The sequence below is a fragment of the Amblyomma mixtum genome, chromosome 7 (genome assembly GCF_055824585.1).
Source record: "Amblyomma mixtum isolate Tamu chromosome 7, ASM5582458v1, whole genome shotgun sequence".
NCBI lineage: Eukaryota > Metazoa > Arthropoda > Arachnida > Ixodida > Ixodidae > Amblyomma > Amblyomma mixtum.
Window position 1 is genome coordinate 59,341,405 of NC_143018.1, and position 18,856 is coordinate 59,360,260.

The 18,856-nt window shown below is 46.9% G+C and overlaps 1 protein-coding gene across 9 annotated transcripts in view; it reads right to left on the reverse strand.

Moving 5' to 3' along the window:
• Positions 1-1,961: 1,961 nt before the first annotated feature.
• LOC149336202 (uncharacterized) overlaps positions 1,962-18,856 on the reverse strand; it is a 222,140-nt gene continuing 205,245 nt past the window's right edge. For 8 of the 9 annotated variants that reach the window (XR_016284230.1, XR_016284231.1, XR_016284228.1 and 5 more), the window contains 7 exons: positions 17,654-17,897; positions 12,682-15,580; positions 11,355-11,868; positions 11,085-11,291; positions 6,985-8,090; positions 5,243-6,130; positions 1,962-3,518 (listed from right to left, as the gene is read on the reverse strand). The gene's annotated coding sequence lies outside the window, so the exon portion shown is untranslated. The remainder of the gene's footprint in view (positions 3,519-5,242; positions 6,131-6,984; positions 8,091-11,084; positions 11,292-11,354; positions 11,869-12,681; positions 15,581-17,653; positions 17,898-18,856) is intronic. The other variant, XR_016284229.1, reaches the window with a different exon arrangement.

Here is an 18,856-nt window from a genome sequence, read left to right on the forward strand (position 1 = left end):
ATGTTGACATAAAGACAAACAGCAATTCCCTAACACTTATGCGGGAGAACATCCCGTTCCTCTCGCTCGTAACGCGTCCCACGGCTGTGACAACCTCGCGAGGCACTTGTATAGATCTCGTCTTTGAGAATCAAGCATTGGTGTACCAATTCGAACATATATCACTCTATTTCTCCGACCACAAAGCTTCCTTCATGACTGTCAAGAACTGTTAGTGGAGTCTTTTTAAAGGAATACGTGTGAAAAATAAAAAAAAAATTCTGTTATAGCGCATACATGTGTTGCTCGATTTCTTTGCCTCAATCTATCGAAAAGGTTAAACAGCTTATTTGCTGCGCTCAAATTTCGCATTAGGAAGTAACGTAATCGTCGGTAATTTTTTCTTGTAATAAGCTTCTTGTTTAGGCAACAAGAAACGTTTAAGCAGCGGACAACTTTTTCGTCGCGGAGGAATTCTGTGCGCGGAGGCTGAATGTGGGCGGAGCTTTACTGCAGACTTAAGTTGTATGCGACTATAGTGTCATCGTCATTCCACCACCTGCATTACGCTCGAAAGACCAGTTAAGAACATAGTGTTTCATGCACGTACCTGGAGATGCCCCAGTGCCCCAGGATATGGCAGAATCAATAATGCAGAGGAATGGGAGACCATACTCAGAAGTGCCGACCTTAGCATACAACGATACGCTACGCTACCCGCCTGGCAGCAGAAGCTGCGCGACTATACCGTTGCTAGTCTTCCAGCTGCGACGCTGCCCCTCCCCGGACGCCTGCGTGCGGACCCGGAGGGGCACGGGTCTTCTTCTGGCGGAAATAAAGTTTCTTCACTCACTCGGTTTATCTGAAATTACAGGGTTTTGCACACGATGCTCTCATTTCTCGCGTTCTGCTTGCCTGTTTCTTTCGTACAACAGCAGACATTACACGAGAACAACGCAAAAAACTGAGAACGAAAGGGCGAGAGACTCGACGTTTTGCATTGAAATACACAGCAGACACCCGACTTCCGGGACAAGCCGTCCAACTTCCGGTGGCTTCACTCGCGCTCGTCTTGGAAAGCGGGGATCTGGCATCCAGCCACCTAGTGGAGATGAGTGATCAACATAATGCTAAAGCCCCTTGATATACATGATACATACCTAGAACAGCCCCTTGGAACGGGATGCTGGTCAGTGCCAACAGGCTCGTTTTAATGTTATGGATACGTCCCAAGCTTTCCACGAAAAAAGGTTGGTAAATAAGACGTCTCAGAGATTTTGCCTCGGTACGTAGACGCCTAGACTTAATCAGTACATATCTGGGAGGTTTGTGGTTTGCTGGGTAATTAACAAATACCGCCCAGAATCTCGAGTCAAACCAATATGGACCCCCGCACACTTAGGCCTCCCAGGAAACGAAAAGTTCAGCAAGATAGCCCGAGAACTAACTATCCGGGTATGATTGGTTTATTGAGGTTTAACGTCCGAAAGCAACTCAGGTTATGAGGGACGCCGTAGCTGGGGTTCTTTAACGGGCACTAACATCTAGAACCAGGCGCGTTCCCAAACCACGGAGCACAATCAGCGAGGAACCATCTACTCACCTTTCGTAAAAAGTTACGATTTTCTATCAAAGGAGCAGAATGGAATATCCCCCTCCCAACCCCACGCTCAAGCACTCTCAGGCAGCTCCAAACGCACACATTCCAATGCTCCGCAATACTAGCCAAAATTCATCCAAATATATACTCTGCAAGATTCAACAGCTGCAGAGAGTATGCTAACCTCAGCCACATCATGTGGGCCTGAAGTAAGAGCCCTTTCAGACGAATAACCACAGAGGAGCAGTGGTAGACCGCGCTGCGCAGCGCGGACCAGTGGCAACAAAAGTTGCTCACAGAGAGAGCTGACCAGGTCGCCGAGATCTAAGAGATCATGGCCACCAGGCGACAGTAGCCCACCTGCGCCAGAAGGGAGCCTTCCTCTTCAAAGACTCAAATAAACTTTATTCTCCCTCTCTTCATTTGCAAGAGAATTAGAGGCACGCAGGCCCCCTGGGTCTCCTCACGATCCCAGTCACGGTCTCAACGTTCACGTGGTGTTGGTTCATGACGTATGCAGCGTGACTGACTGCGTTCTCCCTGCCCAGGACAGCTGACCACAATGATGTCTCCCAGTCCTCCCAGGTTCGGATAGGTGGGTTCCACTTTTCGCTATTCTCATTCAAGATAGTGCAGCGGAGATGCTGGTTCGCAGACCTCCGAGGTTTTTGTAGAGGCGATACACTCGGGGGATTTCCGTGGCATAGTTGAGGTAGTCGTCCAACTGGCTGCGTGTCCTTGTGTAGGTGAATCAGGGCGTGTACGATCGGGAGAGCTGCAATGGTGGTGTGAGTGGGAGTGCAGTCATCGTAGCAGCTATAACTGTGGCAGTGACTGAACGGTTTGCAGCTTGGTTGCGGCGTTCGTCCGTGTGCGTGTTTTCTTGTCTGAATGTAATTCTCGCGCTGAAGTTACGTATGAAGTTTCGGTGAACATTTTGGCGGCTTACATTTGGTCCCCTGTGTTCCTGAGTGTACGTATCAGGCAGTTGTCGCCATTGCGGTGTGCGATAGACAGCAAGAAGAGCTGGAGTTGTGTCGCCTCTGCGAATGTGTGGAAAAGGCGTCGTTCGCCCAAGCATGAAGAACAATGAGGATGCCGCTATTGACATAGCTCATAAAAACCTGGTCGCCATGTACCGACTGCATCTACCAACCCTATGTGACATGATACACATAAGCATATCAACAGCCAGAATGATGGCGTTATGAGTATAATCATCAATGGTGCTGAAAATAATGTGGGTGTGATTGTAGGGGTTGTGTGCCATGGTGTGCGGTGATTGGTGTCGTTTGTTGGCTGTTGCGTCGAGTTGCGAATGTGGTGCAGGTGCTTAGGATAGTGCTTGTTAATTCTTGTTGAGATAATTGTCAGTCTTCAAGTCTTCGGCTAGGGCTGACGCGTGGGTGACAGCCGTGGCTTGTCTCTTGTTAGTGCAGTCATTATAGAATCTGTAACCAATTAATGTGGCTGTGATCATACGGGTTGTGTACCTTCGTTTCAAGGTCATTGTATTATGTCCAGTGGCGGATTCTACGCACATGCGCAGGGATGCGTTTACGTAATGGTTCCTGTCAAGGGCTGATGTATACGTGATAGCGGCAGCGTGTCTTTTGTTAGTGTAGTGGTCGTGACAGCTGCAATCAATGTGGCTGTGTGCCTTGCTGGCTCTGTCGCTGGTGTAGTGCTTGTTTGTCCATGCGGAAGCTGCATAAGGTGCATAAACAAGCTGAATAGGAGCCCATCGCCTACGCAGGAACCGCAGGAGTGTCGCCATCAACTCTGAAGAGGAAGCGAGCAGTCACCATACCCCCCTCTCACCGCACGGCTCCGATGATACGGGTGGTACTGACTGGTCAGATGTACCCGGAGCGATGGATCCCACGAGGCCACCTTTCCAGCACGCATCTTTAGCTTGCGATGAACCAGGCCGGAGACCCTGCAACGAACCGATGCCGTTAATAGGGGCTGTCAATGCTGCGCGAGGGCAGTTCTAATGGCCCGCTGTGTTTAACGCGTGGCGTGCAGCAGCATAGTATTTACGAAAACTATGACTCCTTTCCAACTGTTGGAGTCTTGATAGCTTGTGTTTGTGAGCGCACGATTAATTTCGCTACGGAAAGAAATTATTCAGCCGGTTGCGTCTAACATCATCGCTGTCATAGCATGTCCAACTTTATCGCACCATAATTGTGAGAATTTGAAAATAGCAAGGTACTGTTATGGCAATATTGAAGGTCATGGTCCACTCTTACGATATGTAGGAAAACCTTTCTCTTTTAGTGTTTCTATCGATCGCATTGAACAGTTAAAAGTGACAGAGAAAAGCAATGGGGAGCGCTTTTGATGACAACCAAAAGCGTCAAAAACGAATGCATGGACTGCCCTCGGGTGTTCTGAGGATATATTGAATGCTATAGCGAAATCTGACAGCATATGAAAAATTTATGTTCATTAGCAGTTTCCCACTAAAGAATGCTTTGGTCCAGAATTGTTTGGCATGGAAGAAGAGCTGTCGTGTGATTACTGCCTCAATGGTTGATACAGGAGTTCTCAGCGTCGGCATCTCAGAGCATAGATTAAGATTCTCGTTAAGCAGTAGGACCCACACTGAAAGCCGAGTGGCGGGATTTGGATGATTACATATATTTTGTTCGTCTTATATAGCCCCCACTGGCTGATCTCGATGTGGCACCTGTTTTCCTGCCTACAATTGTACTAAAGTTGCGAGCAACAGTTTGTCGCACAGAGTTTGGAGCGGTGTGATCTGATTTCTCTGTTTTTGCTTGTTTTCTTTTTTTTTAGAAGGCGAACGTAGGTTGCATTTCGACAAATGGAACGAAGACTCGCATCTGAACGAGGAATCCACAAAGGTCTGAGTGAAGTTATGATAAAAAAAATGGCTTTTGAGGAAAGCAAAAAGCGCAGTCTCGGTGGACTCTTCAACCATAACTATATGTTAAAGGAAGAGTGCCTTAAAAGGAATGCGATTGAAAGTGCATATGTCGTCGGTTCGAATCCCTGTCACAGGCTAGCCTCCAAGGTGGCTAGCACTTGTAAGGTATAGGCAACGAGAAATCGTATGACACCACCTGGAAAGTGGCATGACTTACGGCTCACAATTTTGGCCCGAATGCAGTCTGGAAAAAGGACACTCCGCCGGCTTTTCTCGTAATCGGACTAGTAACGCTTTCGCAATAAAAGGTACGCAGGCACAGGCATAACGCTGTTATAAAGCAAGAAACAGTAAAATAATGACCTCCGAATGTGTGTTTTACGTGAGGTTTTCTAAATGCGTGTCATATTTAGTGTACGATGTGACCTCAGTGCACGTCAAATAGCCACAGGTGGTCGAAACTTCCGGAGCTCTTCACTACGGCATCTCTCATAGCCCGAGTAGCTTTGGAACACCATAAATAAACCAACACATTTTGTGGCTATTGTATAGAACCTAAAAAAGGCAGATGTGGCTCAATGTACTTAAAGAAGTTGGTAAGGTGATAAAGATTACAGCCTAAAAGTATCTGCCCACCACCCTAACCCCTATTAATGCCGAGTTCTGGCTTTTGCTTCCTCTAAAATTACCGAAATTTCTTGCTTGCGTGCTAAATAGGGTTTTATCTTGAGCGCTTATGGAACGAGTGAGGCTGCGAATCAACTCACGGTGCTGCACGTGAATTTCATCAGCACTGGAATCTCAGGATGTGGCGAAGGCTTGTCACTCCCGCAGCGGTGATCGTCCGCACAGCAAAACGTTGTGATGCTCGTGTGACACAGGTCGCCAGCATCCCCACAGCATTCCAACAGTAGTGTTGGCGGTCGTTCTCGTCGCAGTAACTGCAGGTGGTTCCATTGGCATCTGTCGAAGTGTATTGTGGAGTTCATAATGTTATTTGTTATCTCAGTTTCTGTAAAACATGGGCTGTTGGTGTTGCTGGGTGTTATGTTTTAAATCTTTACAGGTCGCACGAGCCGGACTGCAGTTAGTGCTGCAGTATTCTTGTGTTATCATAGTGTTTGCACGCAGTAATGTCATAATTGTTTGGGGTGTGTCAGGTGGGTGCGCTTCGTTGGCTGTTTTCTTGATCGATGTGTTTGTGTTCGCTGCCGTTTTTCAGTTGGTGGTTGCGGGGTCATACAATTAAGGGTCAAGTTTATGTTCGTGAGTATGGCTGCACTGACTGTGTCTCTGTCGTCGTTGTTGTCTCTCCTTGAATGGTGACTTAATTCTTACAGTGTTCTTGGGCCTCGCTCATGCTTTTGTTCTGGCTGTGCTGGTTGTGTTGCGTTCGCTGAGTCTGTTGCAGTGAGGCGTGGTGTCGGTATGTAATGCTGGCAAGATGAGGGACGCCGCCGGCATGAGAAACAGCAGCACCGCAAGAAGCTCCTGGGTCGCACCGATTGCTGGCGCCATGAAGAACAAAAGGAGTGTCGCTGTGGGCGCGGAAGGTGGCTTTCGGTGGCAGAAAGACTGCCTTAATCCTGCAGACGCCGGGCAGGGGCTTTGACCAAGAGGCTCTGCTTCTGAGCTACGCCCAGGGTCTTCACTGCCTGCGGAAATAAAAAACGCATGTTTTCTAAATGTTGATCATTGACAGAATTTAAAATGTTCCAGTTACACAGCTTCGCAGCCGCACATCGATAATCCGCGACTAACGGCATGGAGCTCTTGCTGACACATATGGAACACCGAAAAGCGCACTTCTGAATCCTGCGTAAAGCTGGTCCGCCCTTATTCAGTGCTTTGATGCTCGCCTTAATGTTACTAGAATGAGCATAGCACTGGAATTTAGAAAAATGATCGCAATTAACCTGCACCCACAGTACACGGGACTCTAGAGATTTCGCCTCCATCAACATTCGGCCGCCGCGGCCGGGATCGAACTCGCGTATTTCCGGTCAGCAGCCGAGAGCTATAACCACTGCAAATTCTGGCAAATTCTGGGAGTTAAAGTTAATTCTTGAGAGACCCTGCAGGGATTCTGTTATTGTCATGTCTTTCGGCTATATATCGCAGAAATACAACTATACGACGGTTGTGCTCCAGCACATTCACGTGAATATTCATGTGTGAGCGGATTTTATTAGCTCTAAATAGAAATACCAAGCGGTCCCGAAGGCTCGAAGTTGTTTGACCTGTTTAAAGGTTTACCTCCATGAAATCTTGGCAGGCAACAGGACTCGCCAGCTTATGTTCCCGTGCAAGAAAAGGATAGCCGCAGAGATACAGCTCAACATTTCGGATGAAGATTGAATACTGCATAAATATGATTATTATATTTTCCTGCCCTTGAACTATTAAACAACCGCAATCAACGACGTGACACCTTCGCTAGCACTGTCACCTTTCCTAGCGAGAATTCTCAAGTGCCGTTATTCACAAGGTGACAAAATTCTGGAAGTACCTTTTTTAAGCGCTTGTGAAACAGGTCGGCTCCGTTTGTACAGCCCGTGCAGCCTTCTCCACTGGAATTGGAGGCAAGGGAGCCTTGTCGGCACCAGGATGATCAGAGTTCGGCGTACTCAACACTGCACTCATTTACGGCTTTGCACTCTTATGACGTCTTTGGTGTATGGTAGTCCCAGAGTTGTCTTTCTGCCGTCTCGATGATTATAACAGATATATTCATGTTGCTTGTATAGCTATCGTCCTTTAGATATATTCTAGCGGGTTTCTAAGCTAGTGATGTCTTAGGTCACCCCCTGCGGTGAAGGTTTGTCAGCAGCTTTGGCGCTTAAGATGCTTGTGCCTGCAGTCTTGATGATTGGAATGCTCATGTATGCTGCTTGTTCAGGTTTGGTCGCTTTATGTCAGCTGAGAATTTTGTGTGGGATGTTATTGGTTGTTCCCTGCAGTGATGTCTTTGCGGTACCAGAGGTATTCATGGTGCTTGTTTCTAGTGTCCTGATGGTTGTAATACATTAGTTCTCCGTGTATAGTCGAGGTCCTTATGAAAACTAAGAAGATTGTTATGGTCACGGTTGCCGGTGCGTGTGTTAGAGTGTGATCTTGTCATCATGAATAGCTTGTCTTAGTTTTAGAGGGTATGATAGCATTAGACATTAATTACATTTGGGATGTCCAATGGTTGGAGGTGCAACTGTTTGCCTGTCTGTTTTGGCCTCAGTTGTGTGTCAATGAGGTAATTTTAAAGGTTTGAGTTGTGGAATCATGACAATTTTATAAGTAATTGTTGTGGTTGCTCTAACTTTGTTACTGTATGAACTGTTATGGCTTAGATGGCTAAAAATTATAGTGAAATTGCAGGTTGTGGTGGATTTGAGGTGTCAGGCAGTGTGCTGGACGCCACTGGCATGAGAAATGGCGCCAACGCCGCTACACGCAGTCGACTTCTGCCGGCATGAAGAACAGGAGGTGCGCCGCTGTAGGACCATGGAGGACTGTCTTGCTTCCGCCTTAAACATAGCTTCATCATTCCTGGCGATTAGACACCACTGCCACTTGTCGCCACTTGTGGGTACCTCAGCAGCGTTCAGTGTGTGAGAAGACCTGCAGTAAAGGAACATATTGCACTTTTGTAAGCAGTCTACGCTTACCATATAAGCCACCGTTCTCACTTAGTGGCACTGACGTTCCTGGACGTAGCTCAATGAAACCAAACAAACAAAAGTTGATTATGTTCATTCTGTTAAAAATGCCAGGAAAATGTACATGACCACAAGAGAAATTCAGAAGACATTGAAAAAACACAATTGGAGGCGAACTACGAGCTGCTCCGGCTGCACCAACCGGACCGACGCAAAGAAGAAGCGAACTTATCTGCAACAACACTAGTTCATTGTCCGACAATCAGCACTCGAGCTGCCAAGTCTCTGTGAAAGCTGCGTAATGTCTGACCGTAATCGGACACAACTTAAGAACGCAGCCATTTTTCCCCGTCAAAGGAGCCCCTTCCAGGGAATGGCGTCGGCCGGTTCTCATAATCCTGGTAGTGTGATAAAACGGAGTGGTGGTGGTGGAGGTGTGACATTTTTATTCGAACATCCTTTCTATTAGGCGTTCAGTACATCCTGGGCCAAGGCGACGAGGGCACGTTGCAGTCTCAGATCCAGGGAGGCGAGCCAGATGGGCCACGGTGGGGGTGAGGGGAAAGGATAGGCGGGGGACTGGAAGGCTGCGTGGCACTGTGTAAGGCAGTGTTCTATGTCTGCATATGTGTGTGGACAGTTTGGGCAAAGAGGTGTGGAAGTGTACCGGTATAGGTAAAGTTTGGCTGGTGTATGTAGGAGATTAAACTGTATTCGGCGAAGAATGCGAGCTTCACGGATCGATAAGGATGGGTGCGGTGGTGATAAATCAGCTAAATCCAATTTTTGCTGCGCGTAGTATTCGTCGACAGTACGTTTGTAAGCCCTGACCGCCTGCTCCGTCGGTGGGCTCGTCCATGGTAGATGAGGGGATTATACGTTCTCTCTATTATCGGGCATAGATAACTCTCCCCTCGGTGGCGCCGCTCCGTGCATTGCCAGGCTAGCAGGGTCGTGAGAATCTGGCGACGCCGCTGGCTGGAAGGGGATTCATTCATGGGGAACAGCCGCTGCGTTCTTGAGTTGTGTCTGACTATACGCAAAAATCAAAGCTGTGTGACATATCGACTGGTTGTGAGTCCCGCCAGATCTAACGTATAGGGAGGAGGAGCAACGCAGCTCTCCTAACAAACGTCCTGAAAGTTAACCGTATTCACTTGTTACAGGTTTAAGAGTGATGCTTGACATTTAATTATATGGCACTGAAAATTAAATGAGAAATTACAGGCTGAACGCCAAATATAACAATATTCTACTTAGGCTCAGCTGCCTGTAGTCAGGCAGGACATGCGTTAGTATAGCTGCTATTTCTCACACCCCTAATAAAAGCGGCCAATTTAATTAAAGGTGCTTATTTTGAACCATAGTGGACAATGTGAGCACCCAGGGTTGGACCTGATATTTTCAAATTTGAATGAAAGTCTTTCATTACTGCAATTCTTCCTGCGGCCTTTCAAGTGGGCCCTCTTGTCCCACCGCATTTACAAAAGAATGCAAAAAAACGATTCTGCGCTTATCATCAAATCGATGTTTCACAAAAAAATAAGTCACACGTCACAGCCATCGTTCGGTTGATCAAACCAAAAAAGCGTACAGAAGAAACTCAAATTATTTAGCGGTCCTAGACAAATATCGCAGGGTGCTTCGTCTATATCAATAGACACTTTTAGTTGGCCGTACGGAACGGCGTTACGTACGCAGGAACGTTGCGGGTCGCGAGTGCGCATGCGCAGAACGTTCCGTACCGCTGGGCCGCTTGCGTACGTACGCACGCATCGTGCCGTTGCGTGCGTGCGCTACGGGCGCGTTACGGATTGCGTTGACAAGATGGCGGCGTCCAGCTCGCCCGCTTCGAAATAAATGCATGTAACTGCTGCATTCTCCGACGGGATAGGTCGCTCAAACGGTAGCGGTTCGCTTTTATTTTGCACACTCTCGCCCACACGCAGAAGTATAAGCGATAACTAGCCCCTGTTTTTTCAAATAATTTGGCGATTTTCAAGCTGTAGGCTTAACCGTGTTTGTTTACCTCGTAGCAACGACACCTGGCGGAGCACTGCTCTGGCTTTTAGTCAATGATTTCATTTTCTTCTGCTTGCATAGTTTTTCTTGTAACAAAAAAAAAAAGACTCGCGATGCAGCCAGCTTCGTTACCAGTAATTAAATGCTTCTCGGCATTTCGATAGCTGCTGTGGTAGTCGCGCAACACACGAGAATCACAACCTAAAGAAAACAAAACAGCGAGAACGGCTGGAGGAGGATTGGCGAGAGGCTTGGCTTGGCTGATGTCAAGAACTTTTCAAGCATCAGTTCTTATTTCTTGCGCCAGATGGCGCGGAGAAGCACAGCGGAGAATTTTAGGATGCGCTTGGTACGTCCACTTGGAAGAACGCTAACGTACGGCTAACTAAAAGTGTGATGGACGCGCCATTCGTACCGTACGCAACGTAGTGAGCGTTGCGTACGTAAGCCCGTTACGTACGGCCAACTAAAAGTGTCTAATGTCTAGCGCATCATTTGGAGGACAACACGCAAACAAAAATATGGTGCCTATAGCCCTTTAAGGGCTGTGATATGGCACTTCCTGGAATCTTGACCTTTAAGGTATGCCACTACTCCTACCTTTTTGGGATGACTAGTATTTTTCTCTTTACCAAGATTTTTTTGTGTCGGGCGGTGTGACTTCCATGTTGATAGCAATGCTTGTACTTGCAGCTGTACGCTGTGGCTGCTGTTGTGCATCATGGTGTTAACGGATGTTATCATGCTTGTACTGTGATGTGGTTGCGTGTACGCGTTCGATAAAACTTGCCCCAGAATTAACTACTCCTGTGGTCTTGGCAGCCGTGCTTGTGGAAGTGATGCTTTTGCGCCTTAGCATTTTTATTTTGCTTCTGAGAGCGTGGGCGCTGTGGGCTCGCGATTTTCGGTCTCAGTGTTCCAGTTAAGATCTTACCTGTAGTGGTTCCCCTTAAACGAATGGTCAGGAAGTGCTTATTGCTGTCACCAAGAACCGGAGAGGTGGCGGTTCCGGCCACCAGGATCAGTCGCTACGGGTATGCAAGAGCATGGGCTAGATGGCTGTCTGTCCGCAGCTGCCTATACAGGTCACGGCACACGTCATCCCGACTTGGCAGCAAAGCAGTCCTAAGATTGTGGCAGCCTGCAGAAAAAAAAAACGTTCCGACCTTTCGATCTACGATAAACCAGAGGCTTATTAACTCACATTTTGCATGCGAATCTCGTGCCCTCTGCAATCGTCGCAGGCAGGATGGTTCCTGGTCAGAGCCACAGCAGCGATCACTTCCCACAGTGAAAAGCACTGTCTTCGGTGCCCAGGCTCTGCTTGGGATGCTTCGTGTGGCCTAGGTTACCGTTGCCGTTGCGCCATCGGCCTTAGTCCTGTAGTTCTTGTAATGGCAGCGGTCGTCGTACGAGATGACGTCTCGGCTGTTAAACTGCGGTTTGTAGTGGTTGTCTGATCAGGAAGGCATCAAAGAGTCGTTAGACCGACTGCGAGCTAGACGTCGATTGTCACCAGCATGAGGAACAGGAGCAGTGACGCTGTGGTAATCAAGGAGCTCTCTTGGATGCTAGGATGAATTGTCTCATTCGAAATGACTGCTGGCTTAGACTTGTAAACGTACGTTCGCGATGCATTTCACAAATTTTCATCGTCTCGGCGCACACACTCCACTGCAGACGTCGCCATCCGTGATGAGTGTTTTGTGCTTAAAGTCCTGCAAAAAAAAAAAAGCAGCAACGCACAAATTTGGGGAGTCTGTTTATGAAAGAATGATGTATTCCGCCCCTGAGAAGTAAATGATACGATTTCAGCAGCACGAACACAGTTAGGAAAAGACAGAAGGCGGACAGCGCTCTGTCCTGTCCGCCTTCTGTCTTTTCCTAACTGTGTTCGCGCTGCTGAAATCGTATGGATTCCCACCAACTAGCCCGCCAGATTGTGTTGTTAAGTAAATGATACGTAAAAAAAAAATTAGGACACTGTTAATAGGCCGGCAACGAATTTTGCTTGCGACATATGGGTAGTCAGAGCGAATATCGTGAACAAAAGCAATCCCTGACACTATCATAATTACTTTTTCTTAACGCAGTAGGATCACAACATCATTGCACCATGTTTTCAAAGGCTGTTACTATAAACTTGCCGTACTTCCAGTCTTGATAATGATACTATTGTGGTGCAGTTGCACAACCTATGGAAACATTACGAATAAAGCCTTGCTGCTTAATTGCATAACATACGACGGGCACTCTAAAACCTTTCATGGCGTAGACGCTGCATGGAACTGCAGCTATCATTCTGACTGATTTTTTTTTTCAAAAACAACCTTGAGTCTCATTTTGGTTTGCATACAAAATTATTGCTTGAATCAGTTTCTTTGAGTTTGGAAGCTAAATAATATGTTGTGAAAGCTCCAAGTAACGGATATGTTATTTTATATGAGCCGTCGGAAAGGATTGAACTTATTCAACTGCTGGGGCATTTAGCTTCTGTTCTGCACCTTTAGGAGAAAGTATGCCATACTCACTTTCGCTGTCGCTCGTCTGTCGCCGCCGTCAGCATCGGTCTCCGGGATCATAACAATGGGAGAGGCTGTGAGTGAAGGCCTTTGAACATAGCGCTTCCACACCAGACTTCCCGCCTTGCGCTATTCATGGCCTCTGGTTCTTGAATTTGTCCGAACGCCCGAATAACTGCAGCTTCATCTTGGCAGTAGAGATTGGCGTAGGGCTGTGGTTGCGTTTTGCCTGATGTTAGTGTGCGTTGTACCACCTACAGGGCTGTGTTGTTGGTACAGGTTGTCCACGTGCTAAAGCTCGTTAGCGTACGACATTTGATCGTGGTCGTGATTATGCTGCGAGTATGAAGATGACTTCGTATTGCGTAGTTTGTGTTTCATTTAGCTATAGTATTTCCGGGTAATCTCTCTGGGGGTTTCGCTCACGGACACTGTCTTTTGCATGAAGAGCGGGATTGATGAGAGATGTGTTTGTGGGGCGGATGGTCGCGGGAGGCATCAAACACAGTCCTCTTGTTCGCTTCACCGACCATCTCACGAGCAAGGACAAAGAGACGTTGCTAATTAGTAAGCGCGCTTATATAAAACACCGTATTCCAGAGCTCAGGCAAAAGCAGCGTAGCGAGTAGCGGTAATGTTTAGGGGACCGGTCCGTGGCTTACATCCAGCGTGCATTTTTTCGTGCCAAAAATGTTTTTGCAGCTTGTCAGCAGTGGCCATCATGCAAGTATGCTGAATACCCTGAATTCGTGACAAGCGGTTTTGAATTCCTCTGCCTACCGATGTAGTTCGCGCTTTCTGCGTTCTTTGATAGTGTTCTACGTGACTACATCCTAAATGACCAAACTAACTTTCGACCAAAAACATACCATAATTTTTAGACCGTAACAACTGTGAGATTTAACGTACTAAAGAGACACATGGGCTATAACAAGAATAATCCGTCTTGCAGCACCTGCCAATACAACCGTGTCTCAAAAGGCAAATGAAGAAAGTAAAAAAATAAATTTCATTCTTCAACGTTTGCAAGCCACACTGACAATTTTTTAGTCACCTAGTGGTCTCTACGAGTTAGGTAGTATTGTCACTCTGACCTGAGCTGCAGCAAGCATTTTACACATTTCAGTTACCTTATAAATGTATAACTATGAATGATATTTATTATATCTCGTAGGTGACAGCTTCTATCCGCCACAAGTTAGGAATCAGGATAATTATAATATTTGGCGTTTAGCGTTCCAAACCAGCACATTGGATATGAAGCATCATAGGGTATAGCTCCATCAATGTTTTAACCCTATTCTCCTGCCTCGAACTGTGCTCGTCATGGGAGATTGCATCAAAATCGCCAATGACTACTCAAACTATTCCCGCCCGATGTTGCACTGCTCCACCGCCAAACACCAGTCGGTCTAGGTTGCATAGGTTGCTTTTTCAGCGCTAGAAGGCAGTTGCCTATAAAAAGCAGTTCGTGCCTATAGCGAAGGTTTTAAGTCTGACAGCGCCAAAAATAAAAAAAAAAAACGTTTGGCGATTTTGTTACGTTCTTCGGGAATTTTGTGACGGACGATTCACGAGCGCTGGCATCACACGTAGATGGACGCTTTTGCATTTTACCTTCAACAGACGTGGTTCCCCCGCCCAGCTTTCGATTCTGCAGCCTTAGCCCAACAGCCGAATTCCACAGCCACTGAGTCATGGTGGCGGAACTTAATAAATTAGTTGTTGCTGGTTCCTTAAAGATGTCAGTCATTTTAACTAAATGTTTCCTAAAATAAATCGCACTGAAAAGCTGTTAACGCCTATGCACTTTCTGGTCGGCTAGCTCCTGGCACTAGCTAAACAGTTGGCATGTAATGGATCCTAGCAACATGGGCGTCCTTCAAGCTCGAGACCTTTTGCAAGATAAAGGTACCACGGATCCATCCTCAAAAGTTCTTTCTTTCTAATGATACCTAATAATTAGCATACAGTCTTAAGGAGACGCATACGCTACGTTGATGTTTCTTCGTGAAAAGGTGGCGTTTTATGGTCTATGGGTTCTGTGCACGCCTCGTAATATGGAGGTCCATGGTTCGATTCCCATTATCTTCGAACGGAGTTGTTTCTCTTTTGCTGTCGACGACACTATCTTATGGTCTACTGCTGACGTCATGAGAGAGCATGGTGAGGTCATTCGAGGATTACATGCCTTAGGCACGGCAACAGACTACGGCTTTTGTGCTAATGGGACATATAATGCTTCATTAGTACAAAGCAAGCAAGTGGCGTAGTGCCTGCTCTGGGAGAACGGGCTCCCCTGACGTAGTTATGCCTGACAAGATGTTAAGCTGGTGTTGTGGTTACCGGTGTAGTGAGGCAAGTTACGATGAATATCGTTGTGACTGCACAAGTTGTTTATCTTGGTGGGTGCCTAGCGGCTCGTGTCGTGCGCAGTGAGGATGCTGGGAGTGGTGCCATGAATTGTGTAGTGAATGGGCTGTAGGCCTGTTTTCTGGAATGGTGTGTCGTTACTCGTGTAGTGGACACGCTGTAGGTCTGTTAGTGTTCTTTGTAGGTGTTTGTCCTTCGGAGCTGGCGCTGTGAGCGGTGTCGTTGCGCCTCTGTGGGAAACGCCGTTGGATGGCGCTCAGCAACAGGAACAGTAGTGGTGCCGCACGGGCGAATGTGTTGAAAAGGCGTTTGCCCGAGCATGAAAAACAAAAGGAGTGCCGAAAAGTTCACCATGCACAGGAAATCATATGGCCGCCGCGTCGCCAGGCGTGGAAGTGAGCTTGGCTCCTCAGATATGGAGATCGTAGTACATCTGTGTGAAGCAGTTCATCGGAGGTGCGCGCACAGGCGGCGCCGACAAGGCAGTCTTCGAACCCTGACGAGAAGAGGTAGCCCTCATGGTTTCTAGAACAAACTGCAACAAATAGAGGGGGGTGGAGGGTGGGCGGGCGTTTTAGAAGCAATGTGGTTTAGTGAGTATGAATACAATCCCTATTCTGTACCGTATTCAGTACGTTCCACAAAAGCGTTCATCGCAGATCTAAATGTCTTGCACTTCAAAGTAACTGTGGAGAAAAATGTTTTTCGAAAAACCATAAAAAGTATTCCATCCTAACTCCGTTTGTCGGTTTGATTAAACTCATGTCAAGGGACAAACGGACACAGAAGGCGCTGCCCATCAAGGTCCCTCAAAAAACAATAGAATGGATTGCTCCAAATAGCAGGATACCTTACATTTACAGCATTAAACGCCGCTTTCAGCTCGCATTTCTCTGGTCATGCGTCGACTGAACTGATCATGAAGTTGACATCATTGGAACAAAAATCGAGTATTTCTTGCGTGTGCTTCTGCCTTCCTCTCTCCAACGAACTGCCTGCGTGGTTCGCGGGTGGTCATCGTTTAAGGCCTTCTCCCGCGCTCACGTGCAGGCCATTTGGAATGCAATTAACCGTAGCGGACAGACTATTCTGAGGGAATTTAAGCCTGCTTCCGTAGAGGAATGCGAAAAGATGTGTTTTGAGGAAATAAAAGGGTGCAGTAGCCCTCACTTCTAGACATCTCTGTGAACATCTCAACTGCGCTTTAGAGCATGCAACTGAGGGTGCATATGTCATCTGCCCGAAACCCTGACGCAACTCAGCGTCCAACCGCAATTTAAGGGAAAATGTAGTCTTAGAAAGCAGGCACATCCGAACCCCTTTCGCATGCTTAACTCCATCTTGACCAAAACGTAAGCTGTATGCAAAGAGAAATGCTATGATACCACACGGAACGCTGAACGACGAAAGGTTGGTCAGTATTATGGAGAATTCTTGGGGGGAATACTGCCACCACATTGAGATCAAGCAGTGATGGCATCGCTGCGATTTGGTCCGCATCTGTGATATCCCTTGCTCAAACCAGCGTCGTCGCTTGAGGGGACGCGCTTTTGTGCCACGCAACTCTTTCCGTCATTGTTCACCTCTCCTGTTCTCCCGTTGCAGGGATTGTGACTCGGCCCGGGTGTGAGGTCATCACACTCTAAATTTTGTGCTATACATCCGCGTCATGTCGCACGCCGGTGACCCTGGTTTGGTTTTCATCTAGAACTCAATATTGTTTTCTTATTTTTATTTATATTTCCACTTTACGTGCGGTCTAGTTTATTTAGCCAACCCTTCATGACGTCATGCTACACGTGCTAATGAGAGCAATCCCTTAAGCCTTAATCCCCTTTTCTCTTTCGTTTCTTGCTTGCCGCTTCTTGAGTTCTGGGATCAGATGAGAATGTCAAGGAGAACAGAATGTCAACCTTCTAACCGAGTGGCGCAGCAAGAACCCAGCACTCATTAACAGCTACCAAATGGCCGCAATGTCGCTCTAGGATGCCCAGCCTACTGAACAATGTTGCAGAAGCTACGGCTTCATCGATGCTATGTAGAGTTACGCGCGGCTAAGCGGTTATGGTGCTCGGCTGCTGACCCGAAAGACGCGGGTTCGATCCCGGCCGCGGCGGCTGGAATTTCTTTGGAGGAGAAATTCTAGAGGCCCGTGTACTGTGCGATGTCAGTGCACGTTAAAGAACCCCAGGTGGTCGAAATTTCCGGAGCCCTTCACTACGGCGTCTCTCATAGCCTCAGTCGCTTTGGGACGTTAAACCCCATAAACCATAAACCATAAACCAACCGTCTTGCAGCGCGCGATGCCTAACTGCGCATTCGCCCACCCCCTAACGTTCCAGATCTGCTGATGACTAACAAGCGTTTGCGCACTCGTCACTTCCAACACGTTCACTCGGGTTTCACTACCCACCTTTTCTTATTTCCCCTCTGACTGGAGAGTGAGGCATTATGTCAAAGATCGAGGGCATCTATTGTGCCGATGCTACCACTTCCATCGTTTATGAGGTCGTCCGATTTGGGTTTCCGTCAGGCTTTCCAAGATATACTCATTAACAAGGACAATACGCTTAACAGCTTCAAGTGCGAGTGGTGTCAGTGCGCTCACCAGACGAAATGTGGCGATACCGGAGGCAACAGTCGGAAGTCTAGTTCCAAGGGCTGTGTCACTGGAGCCACGGGATGTTCAGCGTTTGCCCCGATCGACAACAGTTGTGGTGGATGATGTGCAAATTGGTGGGTACCCAGTCATTGCACTGTTTCCTTGACTGTAGGTGCTCACACTTCGTCTCCGGTGCCTCCGGAACAACAGGAAAGCCATTTTCAGACCGTCTTCTATGCTGTTTCCTGTTCTGTCAGAGACAAAAGGTGAAGCGCTAAGAGATATAATCGTGCAATACAGGTCGAAATGATTTGGACCCTCAGGGGTAAACACAACGACAAGGATGTGCGAGGGAGTGCTGTTAATAAAAAATCGAATTACATCAGGTTTTGAAGGCGACTATTTTTTTTGTTGTCGCGCACAGTTTTCTTCGCTCCAAACTGAAAGCATATAACTTGGATTGTAAAGTAATCGCGTGGATTTCAGGATCTCGGTCGTTACGAAAACAGGCTGTTGTTCTGAAAGGTATTTCTTCACAGTATACACCAGTTACGTCGGGAGTTCCCCAAGGCCCAGTATTAGGACCACTTTTGTTTTTGTTGTATATTAATGATATTACAAGTGGCATATAGTCTTCATTCAGGATATTTGCCGATGATTATGTTGTTTACAGAGTAGTAAATTCAGCTTCTCATTCGCAAATCCTGCAAACTGATTTAGATACCGTAGCAGACTGGTGTGTGCGTTGGGACATGTCGTTAAATATAAACAAAACTGTTCACGTCACCTTCACAAGAAAAGGTCTAATCATCCGTTAGGTACAGAATTCATGATTTTACACTAAATATAATCAAGTCATTTAAATATCTAGGCGTACTTTTTACATCGGACTTACGATGGAATAAGCACAGGTAATTATATTGCGAATAAGGCAGCATCACATTTTGGTTTCCTAGGGCGGAATTTTAGCCATTTACCAAGTAACTAAAAAACAGCTGTATTTCAGTCATCTACGCTCAATACTTCAATATGGATGTGTTTGCTGGAACCCACACACAGCTGAGTGTGTAGACAAATTAGAGAAAATTCAGAATAAGGCTGTTAGATTTGTTCTTGGTAGTTATAATCGGCAAGTTAGTATGACGGAAGGCAAAAAAATTAAATGGCAAGAGTTGAAGGACCATAGAAGGTACATCAGACTGAAATTTT